Genomic DNA, 24236 nt, shown 5'->3' with positions numbered 1-24236 from the left:
TTTAATTTACTATTGTTTTCTTGGCATTGTTGGCGGACCTGCTCAATTTGAGCAATAAGATTCTGTTCGGTCCTTACTGCCTGTTCTTTCATTTCCTGTGTCTGGGTATTTAATCTCTGATCTAATTCGGTAAAGGTTGCTCTTAATTGATTTTGTAATTCTGTTTGATTTTCGGCTAATTGATTTTGGAGTTCATTTTGTATAACGGATGAGTCTCGTTTTACCTCCGCTTGGCCTTCGGCTAATAGAACAACTGTTGTATAATAGCAACTAATGTGTCCACAACACTCTGATCAGCTGTTGCATGAATGTATTCTGAACCAGCGGAATTATTTATATTGCTGCCGCTTGCCACAACAGTCTCAGGATTGCTATCCGTGGCCTCCGCTTCTGCGCAAACAGCTGAAGGCTGTTGCACGTCTCGTTGCTGATTCAATGACATTTCAAATGCCGCTCTAGTCGATACCATTAAATAATTGTCAATATCAGGTTCTAGTCACTAAATACAGTTTCAAATTTACTGTCGTAGACACACTTAAATTTCAAATTACTTCACAGATGGTATACAGTTCAATGTCCAGATACGAAAATCACACAATATACAGTTCTACGATCTAACTACTATCTGGAAAAAGTTCTTTCTAAATTGATTTCAAAATATTTTAACTACAGGATAAAAAATTAGATTTCTCTGGCCTTGTTCTGTAGTTTCGGTGTTGTCCAATAGTTGAAACCGTTTCTTGGTATCCGCCATCTTTTCCTATGGGCACCGAACTCTCTTCAGATTAGTTACCTCTTGTTCTCGTTGGTTTTCATGAAACAAAAAATACATATATTATATAACAATCGAAGAGAGTCCTGTCACACTGGCGCCACTGTAATTTTTCCTCTTATCTATGTAGTTCTCAGTTCGTTCGAGCAATCAATCATTCATGATAGGAAACACAGTCATAGCTCAGTCACTCAAAATGATTCTAAAATTTTACTTGTTAGAATGAAATCAGGCGATGATTCGTCTTCTCTGCAGGCTCGTGCATTGCAGCAATCTGCTAATCTGTACAAATAAAATGCCTCGTAATTTTGGGAGCCTTGTATAATCAGTCGGGAAACCTCAGATCAGGAGTATATTTGACTTTGATGAAGTTTAACCTTCCGAAGAAGTAATGGTGGTCTTGGATTATTAAATGCAGGTCTGTAACCAGTCTTTCGGAAGTTCCCTTCTGATTAACAACTACGCAATATATCAATGAATATCATTAATTCTCAAATGTCAAATACACACCTTTGTATGAAGGAGCAATATAAATATGTCCCTTTTAATCGTACAATTTCATATCAGTTGTCTTCTGTCATAAATCTCAATAATCAGATTACAGTTCTCCAAAAAAAAGCTCAGGGTAACTGGCACGAAGACAATCTCGGAAGTTTTTTTTTTCTTTTTTTTTTACAACCAACCAGAGGGAGTACTATAAAGAATAATTATGCGCTCATGGCATAGCTATTGTATGAAACTACTTTTTGCATGGATTCTGCGAGTATGAAGATAGAAAAGTAGTAAATGTCATTCAAGGGTAGAATTGTATCAGAATAATTCATCGATTATAAAGAGATATTACAGCTGTTATTTGGTGCACTGTACTAAGTATTTATGGTTATTCTTCACATGTTTGCGTATAAAATGTCACATATTTACGTGCAAAACGTTCGTATCTGGAAAACTAAACATTTAAAAAATACAGAAATTAAACAAAATATAAAAAATAAAAATAAGACATAAATTAAGAAAACAATAAGAGAAGTAAAAACTGAAAAATATGAGAAAATTAAAAAAAGAATCTCCCACAGGCATGTGAATTTGGCTCGGAAGTGGAGCTTCATGTGGTCTGGGGACATAGTAGGCTACACTGGACATGTTCAGCGTTATCAGTTAGGTAACTATAGAGGAGCCAGTCTAACGATGTGTCTCAAGGAAAATGCAACGAAAGACAATAAATAAACCTATACCGGATCAATCGTCATCCGGTTCCACAAAAATCTGCATTGGTTGCCAAGCTATGACGTTCCTATCTCAAATTGTGGTAGATTAAAACCTGGCATCCAGAATAAACATGCTCCCATCAAGGTACAGAAGAGGTGAATATCTCATGGGCACAGTTAATGATGTAAAAGAAGGGATCTCTCTTATCGACTTACATGGCAGCTGCAATGACATTTAAATCAAAATCTATTTACGTATTAACGATTTTTTTCAAGTTAACTGTGCTTCCTCAGCATAGTGAGCTCTCTTAGCTGCAAGGTGTTGGCATACCACTTTGTAGTTTATAGCCTAATGTCTGTGATCTTGTCCACAAGAAGTTTTTCCGGCGGTATAGAATCCCTGGTGATAATTTTGTTCCTGGGGGGGCGGGGGGGGGGGCTAAATCCATTTTTTGGTAACTGGCTGGGTGCCGTCGACTTCTTCTCCAAGGGGTCATTTCTCCCCCAAATCCAGCCCTGGTTACACGTAGGGTGAGGGTTGTCAGAACAAACAGAGAGTGGGATGCATCTACAACAGGAGAATAAGGGAGCACGTGTAACAGGAAGTATCCCAGAAAGGGGATGCATGCATCCTAAACTTTAATGGCACGTTATGATATGAAAAATACCATGCTAGGTGATATAATGGCATGTGTCATGTTACATGACATAACATCATGTATCGTGTTTACCGGATGTTATACATTTTGTTACATGACATGGATACTACTAAAACTTAGAATTAAAAAAAGGGTGAGTATTTCAGGATATTTTGATTTAAATGTCTTTGATGCTGCCAGATAAGTCGAAAAGCTAGTTCAGTTCATCCACAACCCTATCTCTGCCCAGGACATACTAGCATTTTTTGCGCTATGGTAGAGTCTTTTTCAGTCTGGTTTAGAAATAGGTAAATATTTCTAGTAATATGTCAGTGGTGGTGTCATAACTGTGCTAAGCCACGCCGCGAAACCAAATCGTAACCACGGCTTCGGGAGAAGTACGATTTTACAAGGCGGAAGAGCATAAAAAGTCAGGTGCGGTTCGCTTTTATTTCGCCCGTCCATCAGCAAAAGCCGCTGTGGTGGGCGCGCGACATGTGATGGAACACCAGTAGCGGGCGGAGACCTGCCTCCCCCATAGCGGAGCGGCCGCGCGTCCCTGCGGCGGCGTGCAGCTGACCGACGCAGCGCGCTGATGACAGCGCAGGGGGTGGCGGCCGAAACGATACCGCCGCCCGCCAACCAGCCTCCCGCCTCGTTTAAAATAATGAAAGGGTCGGCAGCGGAGGGCGGAGGGACAGGGAAGAGGGGGTAAGGGAGCAGGTAGGGGGAGGGCGCCACGAGGCCAGATAAGCGCCGGGCGGCATTAGTGGCCCGAGGGGCAGAATATGAGGCGCCGCCCGCAGACGTCTGCGCCGATAGCGCCACACAGTCCAGCTTGGCTAGGGGAGTGCGACCCACCTTCATAGCCGGCACGTTCCGCTTACACTGCTACGGCACTGCCACGAATTATGCCGTGCCGTGCTCGCCCTGCTGGCTAGCTTCATTCTGATCGAAACTAATTTTCTATTGTGTGCAGATTTCCCCACTTAAGTGGTTGTGCAGCCTCCTGTTAATTACCTTATATACGTATATCAAGGACGTTTAACAATTCATGTTACACACTTACAGGGGTAGTACATGTGACTCAGTAGATCACGTTTCAGTCAGACAAAGCTACAATGAAGGTCTGAAGAAAGTGTCGTTGATGTTGTTGTGGTCTTCAGTCCAGAGACAGGTTTACTATATTCTGTGCAAGCTTCTTCATCTCCCAGTACTTACTGCAATCTACATCCTTCTGAATCTGCTTAGTGTATTCATCTCTTGGTCTCCCTCTACGATTTTTACCCTGCACGATGCCCTCCAATACTAAATTGGTGATCTCTTGACGCCTCAGAACATGTCCTACCAACCGATCCCTTCTTCTTGTCAAGTTGTGCCACAAACTCCTCTTCTCCCAAATTCTATTCAATACCTGCTCATTGGTTACGTGATCTACCCATCTAATCTTCAGCATTCTTCTGTAGCACTACATTTCGAAAGCTTCTATTCTCTTCTTGAGCAAACTATTTATCGTTCACTTCCATACACGGCTACACTCCATACAAAAACTTAAAAAAAGAAAGTTCCTGACACTTAAATCTATACTCGATGTTCATTAACTTCTCTTCTTCAGAAATGCTTTCCTTGCCATTTAGCAGTTTCCATTTTGTATCGTCTCTACTCAGACCATAATCAGTTATTTGGCTCTGCAAACAGCAAAACTCATTTACTACTTTAAGTGTCCCAATTCCCAGTCTAATTCCCGATTTAATTCGACTACATTCCATTATCCTCATTTTGCTTTAGTTCATCCTTTCTAGATACTGCCCAACTGCTCTTCCAAGTCCGTTGCTGTCTTTAACAGAATTACAATATCATCCACAATCTTCAAAGTTTTTATTTCTTCTCCATGGATTTTGATTGTTACTCCAGAATTTTCTTTTGTTCTCTTTACTACTTGCTTAACATCAGGGATAGGCTACAACCATGTCCCACTCCCTTCCCAACCACTGCTTCCCTTTCATGCCCCTCGACTCTTAAAACCACCATCTGGTTTCCCTGCAAATTGTAAATACCCTTTCGGTCCCTGTATTTTACCCATGCCACGTTTAGAATTTGAAAGAGAGTATTCCAGTCAACATTGTCAAAAGCTTTCTCTAAGTCTACAAATGCCAGAAACGTAGGTTTGCCTTTCCTTAATCTTTCTTCTAAGATAAGTCGTAGGGTCAGTATTGCCTCACGTGTTCCTACATTTCTACGGCATCCAAACTAATCCTCCCCGAGGTCGGGGCCTATCAGCTTTTCCATTCGTCTGTAAACAATTTATGTTAGTATTTTGCAGCCGCGAGTTATTAAACTGATAGTTCGGTAATTTTCACATCTGTCAACACCTGCTTCCTATGGGATTGGAATAATTATATTCTTCTTGAAGTTTGAGGATATTTGCTTGTCTCATACATCTTGCTCACCAGATGGTAGAGTTTTGTCATGGCTGACTCTCCCAAGGCCATCAGTAGTTCCAATGGAATGCTGTCTACTCCCAGGGCCTTCTTTCGACTTAGGTCTTACAGTGCTCTTTCAAACTCTTCAAGCAGTGTCATATCTAACATTTCATATTCATCAACGTCCTCATCCATCTCCACATTACTGCCCTCAAGTACATCGCCCTTGTATAGAGCCTCTATATACCCCTCCCACCTTTCTGCTTTCCCTTCTTTGCTTAATACTGGTTTTCCATCTGAGCTCTTGATATTAATACAAGCGGTTCTCTTTTCTCCTAATGTGTCTTTAATTTTCCTGTAGGAAGTATTTACCTGTAGTGATATATGCCTCTACATCCATACATTTATCCTCGGCACATCCCTGCTTATCCATTTTGCACTCCCTCTCGATTTCATTTTTGAGACGTTTGTATTCCTCTTTGCCTGCTTCATTTATTGCGTTTTTACATTTTTACCTATTTGGCCCTCTGCTGCCTTCACTATTTCAACTCTCAAAGCTACTCATTCTTCTTCTACTGTATTTCTTTCCTCCTTTGTCGTCAATCGTTCCGTAATGCTCTGTCTGAAACTCTCTAAAACCTCTGGTTCTTTCTGTTTATCCAGGTCCCATCTTCTTAAATTCCCGCACTTTTGCAGTTTCTTCAGTTATAATCTACAGTTGATAACCAATAGATTGCGGTCAGAGTCCACACCTCCCCTGGAAATGTCTTACAATTTAATATCTGGTTCCTAAATCTCTGTCTTACCATTATATGATGTAAATGAAACCTTCCAGTGTCTCTAGGCCTCTCCCACGTATACAGCTTTCTTTGATGATTTTTGAACCAAGTATTAGCTATGATTAAGTTATGCTCTGTGCAAAGCTCTCCCAGGCGGCTTCCTCTTTCATTCCATATTCACCTACTACTTTTCCTTTTCTTCCTTCTCCAGACAATCAAAACTAATTAATTTTCGTCTGCCTTCCATATCTGAATAAGTTCCTTTGTCTCATCATACTTTTCTCCAGTCTCTTCGTCATCTGTGGAGCTAGTTGGAATACAGGGTGGTCCATTGATCGTCGCCGAACCAAATGTCTCATAAAATAAGCGTCAAACGAAAAAATTACAAGGAACGGAACATGTCTAGCTTGAAGGGGCAAACCAGATGGCGCTATGGTTGGCCCGTTAGATGGCGCTGGCTAAGGTCAAACAGATATAAACAGCGTTTTTTTTTCTTTTTTTAATCGGAACCACTATTCTTATTACATATTCTTGTAGTACGTAAATAAATATGAATCTTTTAGTCGGACCATTTTTTTCGCTTTCTGACAGATGGCGCTGTAATGGTCACAAACATATGGCTCACAATTTGAGACGAACAGTTGGTAACAGGTAGGTTTTTTAAATTAAAATACAGAACGTAAGTTCGTTTGAACATTTTATTTTGGTTGTTCCAATGTGGTACATGCACCTTTGTGAACTTATCATTACTGAGAACACATGCGGTTACAGCGTGATTACCTGTAAATACCACATAAATGCAACAAATGCTCAAAATGATGTCCGTCAACCTCCGTGCATTTGGCAATACGTTTCATACTTATTTCGTGAGATATCTGGCCCAGTCACTATCAATGGACCACCCTGTACATACCTGTACTAATGTGGTAGGTGTCCGCTTCTCGTATGTCTTGGCTACAATGATGCGTTCACTATGCTGTTTGTAGTAGCTTACCCGCACTCCTATTTTTAAATTCATTATTATACCTACTCCTTCATTACCCCTATTTGATTTTGTATTTCTAACCCTGTATTCACCTGACCAGGAGTCTTGTTCCTCTGGCGACCGAACTTCAGTAATTCCCGCTACGTCTAACTTTAATCTCTCCATTTCCCTTTTTAAATTTTCTAACCTAGATGCCCGAAAAAGGGATCTGACATTCCACACTCCGATCTGCAGAACGCCAGTTTTGTTTTCAGAATATTTTACCCAAGAGGACGTCATCACCATTTAATCATACAGTAAAGCTGCATCCCTCAGGAAAAATTACTGTTTTCAGCCATTCGCAGTACCAGAACAGCAAGGCCGTTTCGGTTAATGTTACAAGGCCAGATCAGTCAATAATCCAGCCTGCTGCCCCTGCAATTTCTGCAAATCTGCTGCCCACCTTGAGGAACCACACGTTTGTCAGGCCTCTCAACAGATACCCCTCCATCTTGGTTGCACCTACGGTATGGCTATCTGTATCGCTGAGGCATGCAAGCCTCCCCACCAACGGCAAGGTCCATCATTCATGGGGGGGAGGAAGACAGTGGTACACTTGCCTAATATCATGTAGAACCCCTACAAGCATGCAGAAGTGGCGCAACACAATGTGGCATCGACACGAGTAATATCTGAAGTAATGCTGTAGGAAATGGATACTATGAATCCTGCTGGGCTATCCGTAAGAGTACGAATGGGTGATGATCTCTTTGAACAGCAAGTTGTAATGCATCCCAGATATGCTCAATAATGTTCTCATGTGGGAAGTTTGGTGGTCAGCGGAAGAGTTAAAACTCAGAACAGTGTTCCTGGAGCCACTCTGTAGCAATTCTCGACGTGTAAGGTGTCGCATTGTGTTCTGGAATCGGCCAAACCCATCAGAATGCACAATGGGCATGAATGGATGCAGGTGATCAGACAGGATACTCTCGTACATGTCACCTGTCAGACCTGTATCTAGACATATCAGGGGTAACATATCACACCTACTGGGAACGTCCCACACTTGCTGACATGCAAGGTCCTTGGATTCATGTTGTTGTCCCATACCCGTATACGTCCATCCGATCGATACAATTAGAAACGGACTCATCTGACGAAGCAATATGTTTCCAGTTGTAAGGTGTATGGATTTTACGGACCTTGCATGAGCTTGATTCATAACAATAGTACGATACAGTATGAGATCCTCAGAAATTAATAATTATATTATATCAACAGAAGGCAATTGCAGTAATTTCATGTACGAAAAACTAACAAAATAATATCTACCAGTATATGGACAGGGGCATGAATAAACAAATTAAAGTGAAAAGCATTTTGGAGACAAACCGTGCAGGTGGTTAATGGCATCAGAAAATCCCACTTAACAAGAGAACGGCGAGCTTCAGCGCAGAAAGGCATAAGGCCAGAACAATACATTATTCCTTTTAGTGTAAATACGGCCAGGATCGAGGGTAAGCAGTTAGACAGCTTTAACAGGGCTAGGCAGTGACCCAGCAAGAAAAATAAAATTCACCTCTAGAGAGACAGCTATTCGCTGAGAAACGCGACACAGTGGGGAGATCCCCTTTATATAAAATCATTTTGAGAACTAAAGTTTCGAGATAGCTCTCTCGTCTCGTGGCAGACCGCACAAATGTGTGGAAAATAGTGAGCGTGTTGAGAGCTTTGCTTTCTGCGAAGTTTGGACAATACGCTTCATGTATTGTCGACAGATAGTAAAGAGGTAGTTTTTCCTATGGAAATTTTTGCTGGCAAAGAAATTGTACATTTTGCTTTAAACCTTAGCGAGTGTGCAACAGCCATTATTTCGTCTAGGGAAAGATTAACCTTATACGGAACGCAGGAAAGTAGAGACTGAGTGACTTCAGTCAAGCCCAGAATAGGGAATTAGCGCTGCAGGTTCAGCACTCAGACAACACCATTGCATATGTCACTTGGTAAAGTACAATTGTGCAGTAGGCCACAGTAAATGTTGTGTCAAGATTTTGCTCACTGCAACTTCCCTACGCTTTGACCATTGAATATCAAAAGCTAGGATACTAACCTACCTGCACATTGAGTTCATGAGAGTTTTTTCATTGGTACAAAAAGTGAATTTGTTCTCCACTAATTCAGTGCATTGCCCAGCTACGACATCGTATAGGTAAATGAGCTAATGGAGATTCTATTCATTCTTTCCTGTAATAAATTTTTTTTCATGTGTAGAGATAACGATTTTAATAATCGTTAATTCCATATACAAGAGTTAAATATTTTGCTATTGAGTGTGGAAAGTAATTCAACAGGATTGTTGTGTATCACGTGATCCCTGAGAGCAACAGTTGATAAATTATAAGTAGAATAAGAATGGGAATAGCTGGTTTATCTTTCTAGAAGACACCCCAAACTTTCGCTGATTTTTGTAACGATTCCCATATGATATTAGCTAACTTATAGGGTCAGGTTCATATTCGTGTAGAATGCATGTTAAACGCCCTGGGCTTGAGAAGACAGTTCAGATGTTTTGTCCACTTGATTGCCAAGTGGTAAGCTAAGTTGTTCTCGTTCATCAGTTCACTCGCTGTGCTGATACAAACTACAGACAGTCTCATGTCAATGTCGGTTGAAATGAAATGGCTCTGAGCACTATGGGACTTAACAACTGTAGTCATCAGTCCCCTAGAACTTAGAACTACTTAAACCTAACTAACCTAAGGACATCACACACATCCATGCGCTAGGCAGGATTCGAAACCCGCGACCGTAGCAGTCGCGCGGTTCCGGACTGAGCGCCTAGAACCACGAGACCACCGCGGCCGGCGCAAATGTCGGTGGTAACTGGCCCAACGAGGTGTAAAACTTTGTCTCGTGCAGTCATGAAGGGTACACGAGTGGGCCTTCAGCTCTAAACTCCCAAAGCGATGATGTTTCGTTGAATGGTTCGGAGGCTGACACTTACTGATGTCCCAGCTTTGAAATGTGCAGCAATTTGCAGAAAGGTTGCACTTCTGTCTCATTGAACAATCCTCTTCATTTGTCGTTGGTCTCGGTGCCTCTAAATTTATGTATATACAGGGTGATTCCGCGATGATGTTACAAACTTTCTAGAATGATTGAGAAGGATCAACGTATCAATATGAGGTAAGGCTCCGTATACCTAAAATGAACGAGTCGCAGTTGCCGTCCTGATAACTCAGACCATGGAATACGCATACTGGTGGTGTTGTTGCTAAGACCTTAGGGCAGGGAACTTTCACAGATGGCAGTAAGAACCAAAAGAAGAAAAATGCCCAGTATACATGGGCTCTAAAATGCATACCTTACGGGCTTGTACATCTTCGGTACTGTGAATCACCTGTACCAAGCAAGTGTTCACAGCACAGAATTCACGCAAATAACGTATGCACTTTTATTGTTGCTTAGTGTGTATTAAAATAGGTGCTGAACCAATGGCGGTTTGTAGAAATTTCAAAATACGTTACCTTGTAAAAGATTCGGAAGAGAGCCGTGCAACAAACACCACTGACATTATTATTTGCTCTACATTCAGTTTGATAATGTGGATCGGTATTGTTCCAGCTAGAAAAGTGTATGTTTGCACAAAAAGTACACTTTATAAGTATTTTTACAGTCTGTTGATCCCCTGACTGCCAGTCCATTCTGTGAAAATTGCACTTTCCATTTCCACAATTTTTGCGATGCAAGTTTGTAGGTGACTCACCCAAAATACGTATACAGACACACATACACACACACACACACACACACACACACACACACACACACACACACACACACACACACACACGTGTGTGTGTGTGTGTCTGTGTGTGTGTGAGAGAGAGAGAGAGAGAGAGAGAGAGAGAGAGAGAGAGAGAGAGAGAGAGTGCGTGCGTGCGTGCGTGTGTGTCTAAGTACAAATGCAACTACACAACTGTTTGCTTAAGATAGAAGGGGAACGAAGCATCTAAGCCACAAGATCTCATGCCACCCCGCCTGCCGGCCCGTTGTGGCCGAACGGTTCTAGGCGCTTCAGTCTGGAACCGCGCGACCGCTACGGTTGCAGGTTCGAATCCTGCCTCTGGCATGGATGTGTGTGACGTGCTTAGGTTAGTTAGGTTTAGGTAGTTCTAAGTTCTAGGGGACTTATGGCCTCAGATGTTGAGTCCCATAGTGCTCAGAGCCATTTGAACCACTCCGCCTGATTGGTCTCAAAAGGAGAATCTACACTAGTGGTTACTGAAATTGTGAAACAAGGAAGGATAGCAAAAAATGAAACTTTGCTTGTTGTGCATTTACAATACAACAAAGTGTGTGTGTGTGTGTGTGTGTGTGTGTGTGTGTGTGTGTGTGTGTGTGTGTGTTTGAAATCTTATGGGACTTAACTGCAAATTCATCATTCCCTAAGCTTACACACTACTTAACCTAAGTTATCCTAAGGACAAACACACACGCCCATGGCCGAGGGAGGACTCGAACCTCCGCCGGGACCAGGCGCACAGTGCAGGAGTGCAGCGCCTACGAACGCTCGGCTAGACCCGCGCAGCTACAGTACGACGACCCGCGTCAGCACGCCGCTTGCAGGATGTCCTGAGGTGCTCCGGCCCGGGATCGAATCCAACGAATTAACGACGGGGTCGTGTGTGCCGGCCAGGCTGGATGTAGTTTTTAGGGTAGGTCCATACCGGGCTGGTACCGCGACCTGCCGCAGTTACACAGTTGACAATTTTAGAAAGCATAATCACACTTTCACCTGCTTAGGTGGGACGCCCCAACTCCTGCCTGGGTGGGGGGGGGGGGGGGGGGGGGGAGGTGTGACGACAGGAAGGGCTCCCGGCCACCCTTTATCAAATCAGTAAATCCGTTTAGAGATGCCGTGTATTATTCTGCCGGATGTCACCGTCGTTCTTGCACGACATTTCGAAAACGTGACTCATTATCTTTAGCAGGTCGAGAGTTTTATTCTTTTACATTTTTAACTTACCTCCTTGAGGGTGTGGAGCAGGTTGCTTTAAGGCGTGCAATATGTTCTGTCCAGCTGATTGGTGTACAAGTATTTATTTATTTATTTATTTATTTATTTTATACCTTTTCATGAGTGCAGTTCAATTACTCATGCTTTACATAATTTACAACGCCATGTTTTTCTGCATAAGTAAAGTAAAAATTGTAAATTAGCTTTACGTTGGGCATTTTATAGGGAGATGAATTAAATTAAATGTTCACATCTTACATGTTGCTAATATTACACTTTATGCTTGTACATTATTTGTACCTATGCTCTTCCCGCTCCATCGTCGGTTGCAGGCGTCCCGTCTGCGTTCCCTTCCCACTTGCAGAGTCCTCAGGCCCGGAGCTTTGGGCCGGAATTCCGTTTCCTGACAGCTAGACTTCCAGGTTTTCTCTGTGCGTCCTCACCGACTAGACACCTTCTTAGGCATTCCCTCTTCAGTCCGGTCCCATGTACCCATATTCCTAGTTGACCCTTGCCTGTGTTACCGAGCAGACGTCCGGTCGGGCGGCTTTCCCGTACACGCAACTCGGAATATTAACTGTGAACGCCATTCCACTCGTTTTGGATCTGGGAGAACACGCACCGAAGTCCGCTGGCTGTTTTCCAGCGGATCAGCCGCCCCCCCCCCCCTCCCCCTTCCCAACACCCATCCACCAGAGCGAGCGAACGTCACGTTGCGGACGAAACTTAAGTTTCACACGTGCAAAACGAGACTATCAGCTGCGTCGTTGACGTCACGCCTCTTAAAAGCGACACAACAGTGACGACTGAAACGCAAGTCACCCTTGCTACACCACTTGGAAATGGCACAGATGAAGAACGAGAATAATGGAGTGTGATGCCAGCGCAGGATCAGACAACGAACTAGCGCCAAAACAGAACTCGCTAAAAGGAGGATCTCAAGACGTTGTTAACGACTTGCGGAAGCAGCCTTCGACGACTGCTTTCAGCGCTAGTCAAATGCAGGGACGAAAATGGGGTTGAAAAAAGGTAAACAATACCCCGGGCGAAGGGGGCTTCGTGCAGCCGAGAAAAACTGCGCCGCCAACAGAAATTGGCGGGACAAGGGACTACATGACAATCTGCCACCATGTTAACCAGAGTATCAGAAGAAACCCTTTTTCTGTCAAATATGCAGGAGAATACACTTACAAAATTTTCCTTCAAACTGCCGAAGAACACGCCATTGCCGCCGCAACACTTAAAAACGGTGTTACTGGTCACTACTACTACGCTGTGCCCAGAGCAAAACTTCAGAAGCGGGATACGGGAACGTCCATGTCGGCTTGAACTCTGTTATGTCAAAGATAAACTCATTAAGAATGGTTTCGCGGTGAGAAAGTGAAACCAAACAGATCGCACAGTGAGACGCCATTCGTCATAGTGTACCAGATGCTTGCTGTCACACGCAATGCTTCAGGTGTCAAGCAGTTGACCATGTCGCACAAAATGCCGCCAAAATGTGTGGAGCCTGGCGGCAGTCACCTCACCTTTGAATCCCACATACAGATGCCCAACTGCACACACTGCGGCTGAGACCACATTGCCGGTTACCTCTAGAAGGCAAAACACACACTCAGCGAATGTCCGGCGTGCAGTAACGTATGGTCAGGCAAACAAAACTAACAAGCGTCAAAAGCAGTTCGACACAGTTGTCGAACAGCCTCAGACCACTGCCTCGCATTCTGCACCACGGCGTGAATATGAGACAACAGGAAGATTTGCTGAACCGACGAATCGTCACCTACGACCTCAGCGAAGTCAGCATTAAGGAAATAACGTCGTACATGCTAGAACTGAAGCACGCCCTGGCAAGATGGCTTCGCCAGCTAGCGCACAAACCAAGCGGACAACCAGCATCAACAGCAACCAGATACCGCTTATAACACTCCCGTTTGCTACACATATACCATAATATTTAAGTTGGAGGCAGATCGTACAATGAAACGACCTTGTTAAAGCAGTTATGGTATAAAGCAACAGTGGAGTGTAACCCTCTGAAATGAATTTTGTTATGGTGACCTATATACCTATCCACCTATATTTACCTATCCACACTGTCCAAATGATAATAAAAAAACGTTCGCCAGCCTAATTACGCATTAGAATGAGTAACATTCTTGTTCAAGAAAATAGATATGAGTAACTTCAATGGACAGACACAGCCTATACTTTATCGCACGAGAGGGCAATGGACTCTGTCACTAGCAGATGTTGGCGTTAAAGGAAGTGCTAACAGTTATAGGCTACACTTTACCTTCAAGGCTTGGTCAAACTGAATGGTTTCAATAATATTACTATTACAGTGCACTTTAGTAATATACAATTAAGCATAAATTTAATCTCACTTTTAAAATACTTTCCTACCTAGCATGAGATGTGAATAAAATCCACTACAAAATTATAAATTAGGCAGATGTTTAGTCTTTCTTTTACCAATTACTTTTCTAACCGACATGGGAAAAAAATTCATTAGCAAACCATTTCTCACTGTCCTCTAAATAATAGAAGTTAGTGTTTTCATAGAAAGTGGTATCTCTGCTAACTGGTATCTATTATGGGAACAATGTACAAACTGTGTATCCTGTTACACTAAAGGCTACCACCTAACAAGTGTGGTGTCTGGCGGTGACACCACACTATTAATATACACTTTCAATACACAAGAGGAACAAGCATTTAGCAAGCATGAGTATATAACTTCCCACAGCTATAGTTCTCAACCCTTACTGCAATGAGACACAAAGTTGACACATTTATGAGTTACTGATTCACCTTTTGCAATTTACAACAGGCAGCACTATAATCGTTAACCAAACAATCCTTAATAAGCCTCAGTTTTAAGAACTTTTAATCTTTAAAAGTAACCACAAATTATTTTAATACATGTTTGAACTACTTTAAATTCTATGTTTCACTTTAGTTTTTTAGCAAGCCCACAAACTTTTAATAAGCAGTTTCAATTGCAAAATTACTTTTATCAAACATTATTTACTTCAGCACACTGCTTTGCCACATTAACTTTAACTTTATTTTTACTGTGTTGAAGAGGCATTAATTAATAAAACACTGGGCTTTAATATTCTTTCAATAAGGACGCTCCGTAAGCACTTTAGCATGGGAAAGACCGTAAGTGACTGAGGATAAATCAAGGTAAGTTATTATAGATAGTCTTTTTGTTTACCTTACATTTGAACACACGAAAAATCCAATGAACTGATTCCTCATTGTACAGTTCTACCATTTCCTGGTCCCTTTTCACTAATTGCGCAATGTGGTGGCGAGTGCATGTTATTGGATGTAGATGCAGATAGACAAGCTGGACTCGGTCATTTCTTGGTGGCGAAGATAGATATTAATTTCAGAGTATTGCCAGCACATTACTCCATTCATCCGAGGCTTTGACGCGTATTAAATCGACACTAAAAGGCCCTCTCGGCACCAGCACAAATCACCTTTATATGAGCTGTTAGCGGTTCAGTAGCTCGTTTCAGACTGACTCTTAATCCACCTCTTCTGCCTATGCCAATCATAATTTGCGCCCGCTACTGATTTCCGTTCCGGAGAAGAACCACACCAGGTTTTACATTATACATTAACTATAAGCCCTTAGTGAGGATCAGTCTTTACGTAACAGCAAGTAGTTACTTTAAACAAAATATATCGTTTGCACATTTTGGTATTTCTATAACAAATTATTTAAACAAAATTACACTTATATACATTAAGTTTTGTTCCCGCCTAATGAGACAAAGAATTTTACAAAAAAAGCAATACATTGCACAGTATTTTATCGAAACACCAAAGTTTTTACAAAGAAAGAAGTATACAAATTTGTGTTATAGATTCAAACCAACAACATTTACAGATAATCGACGATATATTATTAAATAAACATAATGCAAAAAAATTCAGTAAACAGTTAGGTAGGGTCTGAGTTGTGGTGTTACACGCTGAACCTACAACAGCTAGGAGCTCAGCGCCAAATGCAGACATCCAAAAACAAGAAGAATTCAACAAATTCCTCACCGATGAACACACTTGCATCGGAGACCAAACTAATACCTCGAGTCAACATCAAAGTAGCCAACTAGTACAGTTATCTGATAGATCGTCAAAGGGCTGGAGGAGGAACTGCCATTCACCATCAGGCTCCATCAGATGCACCTTCCAGCGCAGAATCTTCTGGATCCTAATAAGGACCCAAAATTTCATCAAAATGAAATATTTGTTGGTGCAGGTAAGTGAACTATAGAACTATTAATAGTTTTAATTAAAGGGTGTCTCAGGGCAATCACTATGGTCACTGCCCAAGGGCGTATGAGAATTGTCTCTGGATACCTTCCTCCAGGAAGACAACTGCATGCAGAAGACGTCAGAGTATTGCTGCCCCCTTCCCCCCCCCCCCCCCCCCCCCCACCCCCCGGACATTTCCTGGAAGGTGACTTCAATGGAAAGCATACTGCCCGGAATTCTAGATTAACCAAAGTCAATTGGAAACGCCTTCTATGCGTCACTGAAATCACCAGCGCTAGAACTCATGGGCCACATCATCTGTTCAATCCGTGGACGACCCGACACCTTCGACATCAGAATGTGTTATCAGATTTCACGCCATGTACGCGCTGAACTCTGATCACGTACTCACCTTGTTCTTTCCGGAAATGAACCCAGCATGAACGCCACTCCAAGGCCTCACCAATAAGAGATCAGACCGGGAAAACTACAGGACGCAGACGAAAAAAGAAGTACTCCAAAGAGGCAGGAGCGGAAGACGCGCTCCAAGAAATCCTTGAAGCTGCCAGAACCGGACAGAGGAAGTGCGTTCGTCAGCTACCACAACACCGCCAAGACACCATCACAGAAAAGAATCACATCCGTCACGAAACGCAAAGAACCCATCACATGGAGACAAAACGACTCCTAAATCGAATGTAGGCTCTGGACGTTCACCATAAAGAATTGTGGGCAAACAGCGTCTCCAGTTCCAAAAAGATGGTTCTGCATGACATACCACCCAACGCTTCTTGAAATAGTCTCTGCGAATTTCACCACTGCAAGTTGGATATGAAGTGGCCAGTGACCCAAATGGCAAACCAGAAGTACTAGCTGACATCTCTGAAAAGTCTCTCCGATTAATGATCCAGTTGCTGACCAACACACGCTTTGGCGAGTGACGAACTCCTACCTTTTCTCGCTACCTGAGACGACAAAGATCCAGCCCATCACAGAAACGAAGTTAGAAAACGCCATCTAAAGAGCTAGTGGAGCCTACCTTATGCAAAACGGCATGCTCAAACAACTGCCGCCCGTAGCTGCAGGTTATCTGGCAAGAATAATAGACACCGTCAATACCCTACAGCCTGGAAGCATGCGGAGGTCACTGTGCTCCTAAGCTTGGCAAGGAACAGCGACCTACAACAAATTATCGATCAATTAGCTTGCTCCCACCGTTGTCTAAAGTGTCTGAGCTTCTCTACTTTAGAAGACTGCAGCAACATAAAACCGGTGAAAGCATTCTATCTCAAGAACAACCGCCGAGGACACTCGAAACGGTCTAACTTGTGCGTCTAGTAGAAGTTACGGAAGTTCAAGACAGGACAGATTATTTAGGAGCCCTTTTGTTAGGCGTTTCTCGAGCATTCGACTCCGTGCGACATGGACTGCTACATAAACTGCACGCGCTGGGAATCGTCCCATCGCCTGTACAGCAGATACACAGCTCTCTACAAACCGTTCATTCCATGTCTGCACTGGTGGCGGCATCTCAACAAGACGTCAAATCGGGACTGGCGTCCCATAGGGCTACGAGCTGGGACCTATATTGTACAACTTGTACGCTTTGGACCTACCACGGGCCCCTGGGGTGAACATGGAGCTATATGCTGATGACACAGGGCTGTCTGCCAAGAGTAGACCTCTAAATCGGACGCAGCGGCGACCTCAGACTTCAACAAACACCTTGATTGAGTGTATAAAGAAGTGGCCAGCACTATCACCAGTGGACAAGTACTTGAAGCGTTGCCACCAACTACAATGCGTGCCAGCCCAGTTCCATAGCGACAAACAGCCACGTACTTTGGCGCCGCAGTTGACAGCCGATTACTATGGAGCCAACACAACGCCGAAATTCGCTGCAACGGTATAAGAAGGTTAAGACAATTATACCCAGTCCTCACCGCAAACTCTTCATTACCCTTTTGAACAGTTCTCGGGTTTCCGACCGGGTAGCGTCGTAATTTCTCCACAATATTTCGGCAGACGTACACGCTGCCATCTTCAGGTGGTTTCTGACGGTGCTGTGCTGTTCCTCTCTCCGCCCTTACATACTAGCCGTTACCCCTTCCACCGTTGCTCTCCTGGTGTCTTTGGTGCGGCCGGCGCAGCGGCTACTGGAGGTGGTGTAGGAAGCGCCGCCTGGGTCTGAACTAGGGTCTGCAGTCTCCCTGCTCCCGCCGTCGGGGGCGGTCCTCGATCTGTGCGACCGCATCTTTCTCTCCAGGCTGAGTGCAGGGATCCAAGCCTGACTATGTTGAAGGCCGCTGTCTTTATTAATTAGATCGTCCTGCAGTCGGATTTCGATGACCTCTTTAGTTACGCAGTCCAAGAAGTAGGAGGATTGACAGAGTATTTTTGTTTTTTCATAGTCCATAGTATGGCCAGTCCGTATACAATGGTCAGCCACGGCTGATTTAGTGGCTTGGCGTAATTCGGTATGGCGCTTGTGTTCGCGACACCTCTCTTCTACAGTACGGACTGTCTCCCCAACGTATGATTTTTCGCTCTGACAGGGAGTTTTATAAACGTCTGGTTTTCGAAGGCCTAGGTCATCTTTCACTGAACACAGTAGAGTCGCGGTTTTTACAGGGGATCGGAATACACATTTCACCTTGTGTTTCCACAGGATTCTACCGTTTTTATTGCGGTGTTTCCGACTAACGGAATGCACGACAGTGACTTGTGTTCTTCTGTGTCTTCTTCTTGTTCTCTTGCCGCAGTCTGTCTGAGTGTGTGTCTTATTTGCGTCTGATTGTACCCGTTTTTCAGAAATGTTGGCTCGAGGTGTTGCAGTTCTGCTGGAAGGCTCTCGTGATCGCAGATCGATCGTGCTCTGTGAGCAAGTGTGCGCAAAACGCCTTCACCCTGGGAGCTGTTGTGGCAACAGAAGGCATTTAGGTACAAATCGGTGAGTGTAGGTTTTCTGTATACACTGTGTCCCAGCTTTCCGTCAGGTTTCCGTTTCACCAGGACGTCAAGAAACGGTAGGGCACCATCCAGCACAAGCCAAACAATAACCAACTTGTTTCTTCCGCTACGCGGATGACACGTTTGTTTTTTCGCCACATGGACGGGACAGCTTAAATGAATTTCTCGAACACATCAACTCGCTGCACCCCAACATACAGTTCACGATGGAGATAGAGCAGGATGTTCAAATTGGAGATACGCCAGGAAAACTTCAGATAGCATATCTTCATTACCTTACGATCTGGGCATCATCGCCTACAAATGCCACGTTCGTCCACTGCTTGAATACGCAGCAGTGGTCTGGGGAAATTCTGCCAACGCCAGCATAAACACACTACAACGTCTATGTAACAGGGTACTTCGGGTAGCCTTACATCAGCCAATGGATTATCCGACCTTGCAACTTCACGATCTCGCCAACCAGCAACGTCTACAGGAACGCATCCGTGATAGTGTTAGGGCTTTCTGTGGGGACTATGCACCGTCTCAAAACGAAACCATTCGCACCCTGGGACAAAGTGCTGGCGACAAGGAATGTGACGGCCAGATGTACTCAGACAGCAGTAATGAAGACAGTAGCCTGAAACCACGCGATAACGCTATCATAAACAGCAACCTATGGTGAACTCTGCTATAAACACAGAATAAAATCCCTATACAGAAATGACAACCAAAGTAAGTCGAATGGAAATACAAAGCACTGCCGATCCAGATGTAAAAGCGCCAGCCGCTCATACGAGTGCTTCGAAAAACTGGAACTATGGCATTCCTTTCCATAAAAGGGGAGACCGCGCTGGCGTTCAGTTTCCGGTCTGGTGCAGTTGTAAGTGTTCGCTTTGCGATCTGCTCCCGCTAGAAGCGCACTGCGTCTTTCCATATCAGGTCCGGTGCGCCCTGTGCTTCACCTGTGGTTTGTTTCCCATGTCCACACTCTCAGTTCGTCTTTTCGAGAATTTCTGCCTCTCACATCGTTGAGTTTTCAGCAGCCCAGTGCTGAATTCCAGGCTCCAGGTTGGTATCCAGTGAGGTTTACCAACATCGTCGCAGTAACTGATGGAAACCTAGTTTCATCGCCGTTCATGGAATGATTGAGTTTCAAACGGTGCTCTGCAGTTTCTGCTTCATTGCCTCTCTGTCCGGTGTAGCCTCTCATATGCTTTGCATCAGATGCCAACTGTCGCAGATGTTTATCCAATGTATGACACGGCACATTGGTAAGGTATATTATTCCTCCAGAATGAAATTTTCACTGTACAGAGGAGTGTGCGCTGATATGAAACTAAGTGGCATATTAAAACAGTGTGCCAGACGAGACTCGAACTCAAGACCTTTTCCCTCAGCGGGCAGGTGCTCTACTGACTGAGCTACCCAACCATGACTCATAGATTTGCTTCTACCAATACCTCGTCTCCTACCTTCACAGAAACTTCCCTGCGAAATATGAAAGACTAGCACTCCTAGAAGAAAGAATATTGTGGAGACATGGCTTATCCAAAATCTACGAGATTTTTCCAGAACGAAAGCTTTACTGTCCAGTGCAGTAGAAGGCAGGAGACGATGTACTGGTGGAAGTACAACTGTGAAGACGGGTCGTTAGTTGTGCTTGGGTTGCTCTGCTCAGAGGATGGAACATTTGCCCGAAAAAGGCAAAGGTCCCGAGTTTGAGTCCGAGTACGGACCACAGTTTAATCTTCCAAGAAGTTTTCTATTATTCCTGGTATTCGTAGCCCCAAGTCGTCCTCTACTTTTCTCATTGTCTCATTAAATGGATTGGACACATATTTGTCGATGTGCTTCCTACGAATCCTGCTGGTTTTTGCAGAAATAGATCCGGTATAGAGCAGAAATCCCACAGACTGAACTTCATCCTGTTTTTCTTCTAGTCTCGAATAGCTGCATGATGGGCCTATTGACTCTATTTGACTGTGTGGTTATTCTTGCAGGAGATTGATCGTAGGCGCATTACTTCTATCTTCAAACCATAAGAATCAGACAAGATTTGTGCCCTGTTTATCACTGCCTTCAGAACTCCGTTTCTCTGCGCTGGATGCTGACAGCTGCTAGCTTGCAGGTGTAAATCAGTGTGTATAGTTGTGCGATACATTATATTACTAAATCCACATTGACATATGGAACCCGCGAAGACACGGGATAAGACCAACAAAAAAAAAAGTATACAGTATAATAGGCAGACTATAGGGATGTAAAAGGTGTGAAATTTAATACAGCTCTCTGCCACTTCTGGCAGCAGACATGACTCTAAGCCACCTGCACAATGAGCGAAACTGAGCTCGGGTGTCAGACACGGCTTCACCGTTCTATATTCCTCTACCTCTACGACATTGTTGGGTAATCCTGGTGGATAGCAAGCCGTGATGCGCCATTTAGTCGGCAACATACGAGCAGACCTTTCCGGTGAGTGAGGGATCTGGCGAACTTACTGGCCACACAACAAGGAACACACTATTTGCCACAGTACGTCAGGAGAGCACGGACAGGAAATAGAGCAGCGATCGTAAGTCAGTAACACTGAATGTCCACGACGACAGAGTTTTCAGAACGGTTTAGTGAGTGGTGGTGCGAGGAGAGACCTATCCGTCTTGGTAACCTTAACATAAACTCTGTGTAACAGAGTATAGTCAGTTTTCTGCAGATGAACAGGCATAAGAACGCGGCTAGCTGGTATCAAGCACGCCACGGCAGGCGAGGAAAATAAACACAGACGTAAACAAGTACAAGAAAACAACCGAGGAGACCTCCTCTTCCATTGTCTGGATTATCCAATGTAGACGTCTCATCAAAGGCAGCCGGAAGCTTCCCAATAACTCCACTTCTAGTGAAAAGCACGGAAAATAGCTCTTTATCAGTAAACGCAGTAAACGGACCCTGCCTTTGGACAGAGTACAGGAATTGAGTTTCACCAGAGGACTGCTGTAGAAGATTCCAGCATAAGGATCGAAATGTCGAACGTAGAAGAAGTATCAAGAGTAATATGGAGTGGCCTATGGATTCTGTAGATTTTACCACCACTGACAACAACCAGAAAAGTCTGCTGACTTACATATATAAAAATACCAGTGAGGATGCCTTTATTCCAAGATAAAAATGGCATGTTCTGTCACAGTAAAGACGTATTGAATGAGCGGCTGAGAAACACTGAAGGTCAGGTTCAGTCGCCTAATTTTTCCTACCGTTCGCGCACGCAGGTACCTCTCCTTCACGAAGTATGAGAGCTGTGTATGTAAGAGTTTCTGTTAATCGTATATGACTGTAGTGTGTGTGTGTGTGTGTGTGTGTGTGTGTGTGTGTGTGTGTGTGTGTGGTGTCAGGTTTGGGTTGGAGATGATGAGAGAAGAGGCAGGGTGAAACCTGGTGCCGGCATCCAGTTTACTTCTCTCGAAGTGCGCCATTGAGACAGCCGGGCTGAACGTCCAATCCGGTGGACAGCCCGCCGTCAACAGAGTCGCACGCTCTCATTTCTTGAGATACTGCGGAGATGACTGAAACTGAATCCAGGACACTGGCGCAAAGACTCGCGATCAAAGCTCTACGACCCCGTGCCTCTCGTCCCCCGTGTCGTAAATGCGAAGGACAATTTGCTGCTTGTACGCCGCGTTCCTCAGACTGTCACCCTTCCAAGTACTGGCCAGCCCAACGGTGTTTAACCTCGGTGATCTGACGGATCCGACGTATCCACCTCAGCACGGCTGTTGACATGTACAGGGTGAAACAGACAAACTCTGGGTTGTAGGGGACATGAAAACAAATATTTTCCCCTAATGTCATTTTCTCCTATGGGGAGTATTTAAACCGGTAGAGGAAGATTTCTCTTGCGGGAAATTAATTAAACCAACAAACACTTTCCCATTTTTTTGTGACCAAGAGACAACACATCAACACCACAGAATTTCAGTTACAGTAGATTTTCAAAAATGTCTCCATTTACACGTAAACAAAGGTTACACCGTCGGATCATGTTCTGTCTGGCATAAACCCCAGGAGTATCCTGAATTGTTCCTGCTGCTGCTACCATCCGGGCAACCAGATCCTCTTCTGATGCAACAGGAGTAGAATAATCGAGGTTGCGCATCTATGCCCACACAAAAAAGTCCAGAGGGGTCACATCTGGGGATCGAGCAGGCCATGGTACAGGACCACCTTTGCCAGTCCACGTTTCTGGGAACCGTCGGTCCAGGAATCGACGCACACGACGACTGAAATGTGTCGCCACCCTGTCATGTTGGAACCACATGCGTTGTCTTGTAGAGAGTGGGACGTCTTCCAGAAATTCTGGCAATGCTCTGGCGAGAAAACTGTAATAGTACCTGTCATTTAATGACCTGGGTAGCAGATACGGCCCAGTTATACAGTCCCCAACAATACCGACCCACACATTAACGAAGAACGGCACTTGATGAGCGCTAGTAACTGTGGCATGTGGGTTATCTTCACTCCAAACATGAGAATTGTGCATGTTGAAGACTCCATCACCCCCGAACGTTGCTTCATTGGTAAACAACACGGAGGATAGAAATGAAGGATGCATTTCATAGCCGGTCGCGGTGGTCTCGCGGTTCTAGGCGCGCAGTCCGGAACCGTGCGACTGCTACGGTCGCAGGTTCGAATCCTGCCTCGGGCATGGATGTGTGTGATGTCCTTAGGTTAGTTCGGTTTAAGTAGTTCTAAGTTCTAGGGGACTGATGACCACAGCAGTTGGGTCCCATAGTGCTCAGAGCCATTTTTTGCACTTCATACTGTTCCAGGTACCACTGCGAAAACTGTACTGTGGGTGGATAATCAACTGGTTCCAGGTTGTGGACACACTGTAAGTGAAATGGACGTAACAATTGCTCTCGAAGGACTGTTCTTACATTCGTCTGATTCGTCCCCATGTTACGTGCAGTTGCACGAGTGCTGATTGAAGGATCCCGCTCCACATTGCTGCAAGACAGCTTCCTTAAATTGCAGCATTCTTACCGTGTGATGGCGTCCGTGTCCAGGTAATCTGCTAAATGACCCGGTCTCACGCAGACGTTGGTACACAGCAGCAAAGATCGTATGATGCCGGATACGGTGGTTAGGATATTGTTGTTGATAAACCCGCTGTGCAGTTCGTCCGTTGTGGTGCTCTACGTAATACGCACCAAC

Source organism: Schistocerca gregaria, chromosome 4, assembly GCF_023897955.1.
Source record: "Schistocerca gregaria isolate iqSchGreg1 chromosome 4, iqSchGreg1.2, whole genome shotgun sequence".
Taxonomy (NCBI): domain Eukaryota; kingdom Metazoa; phylum Arthropoda; class Insecta; order Orthoptera; family Acrididae; genus Schistocerca; species Schistocerca gregaria.
This window is presented reverse-complemented; position numbering follows the sequence as displayed.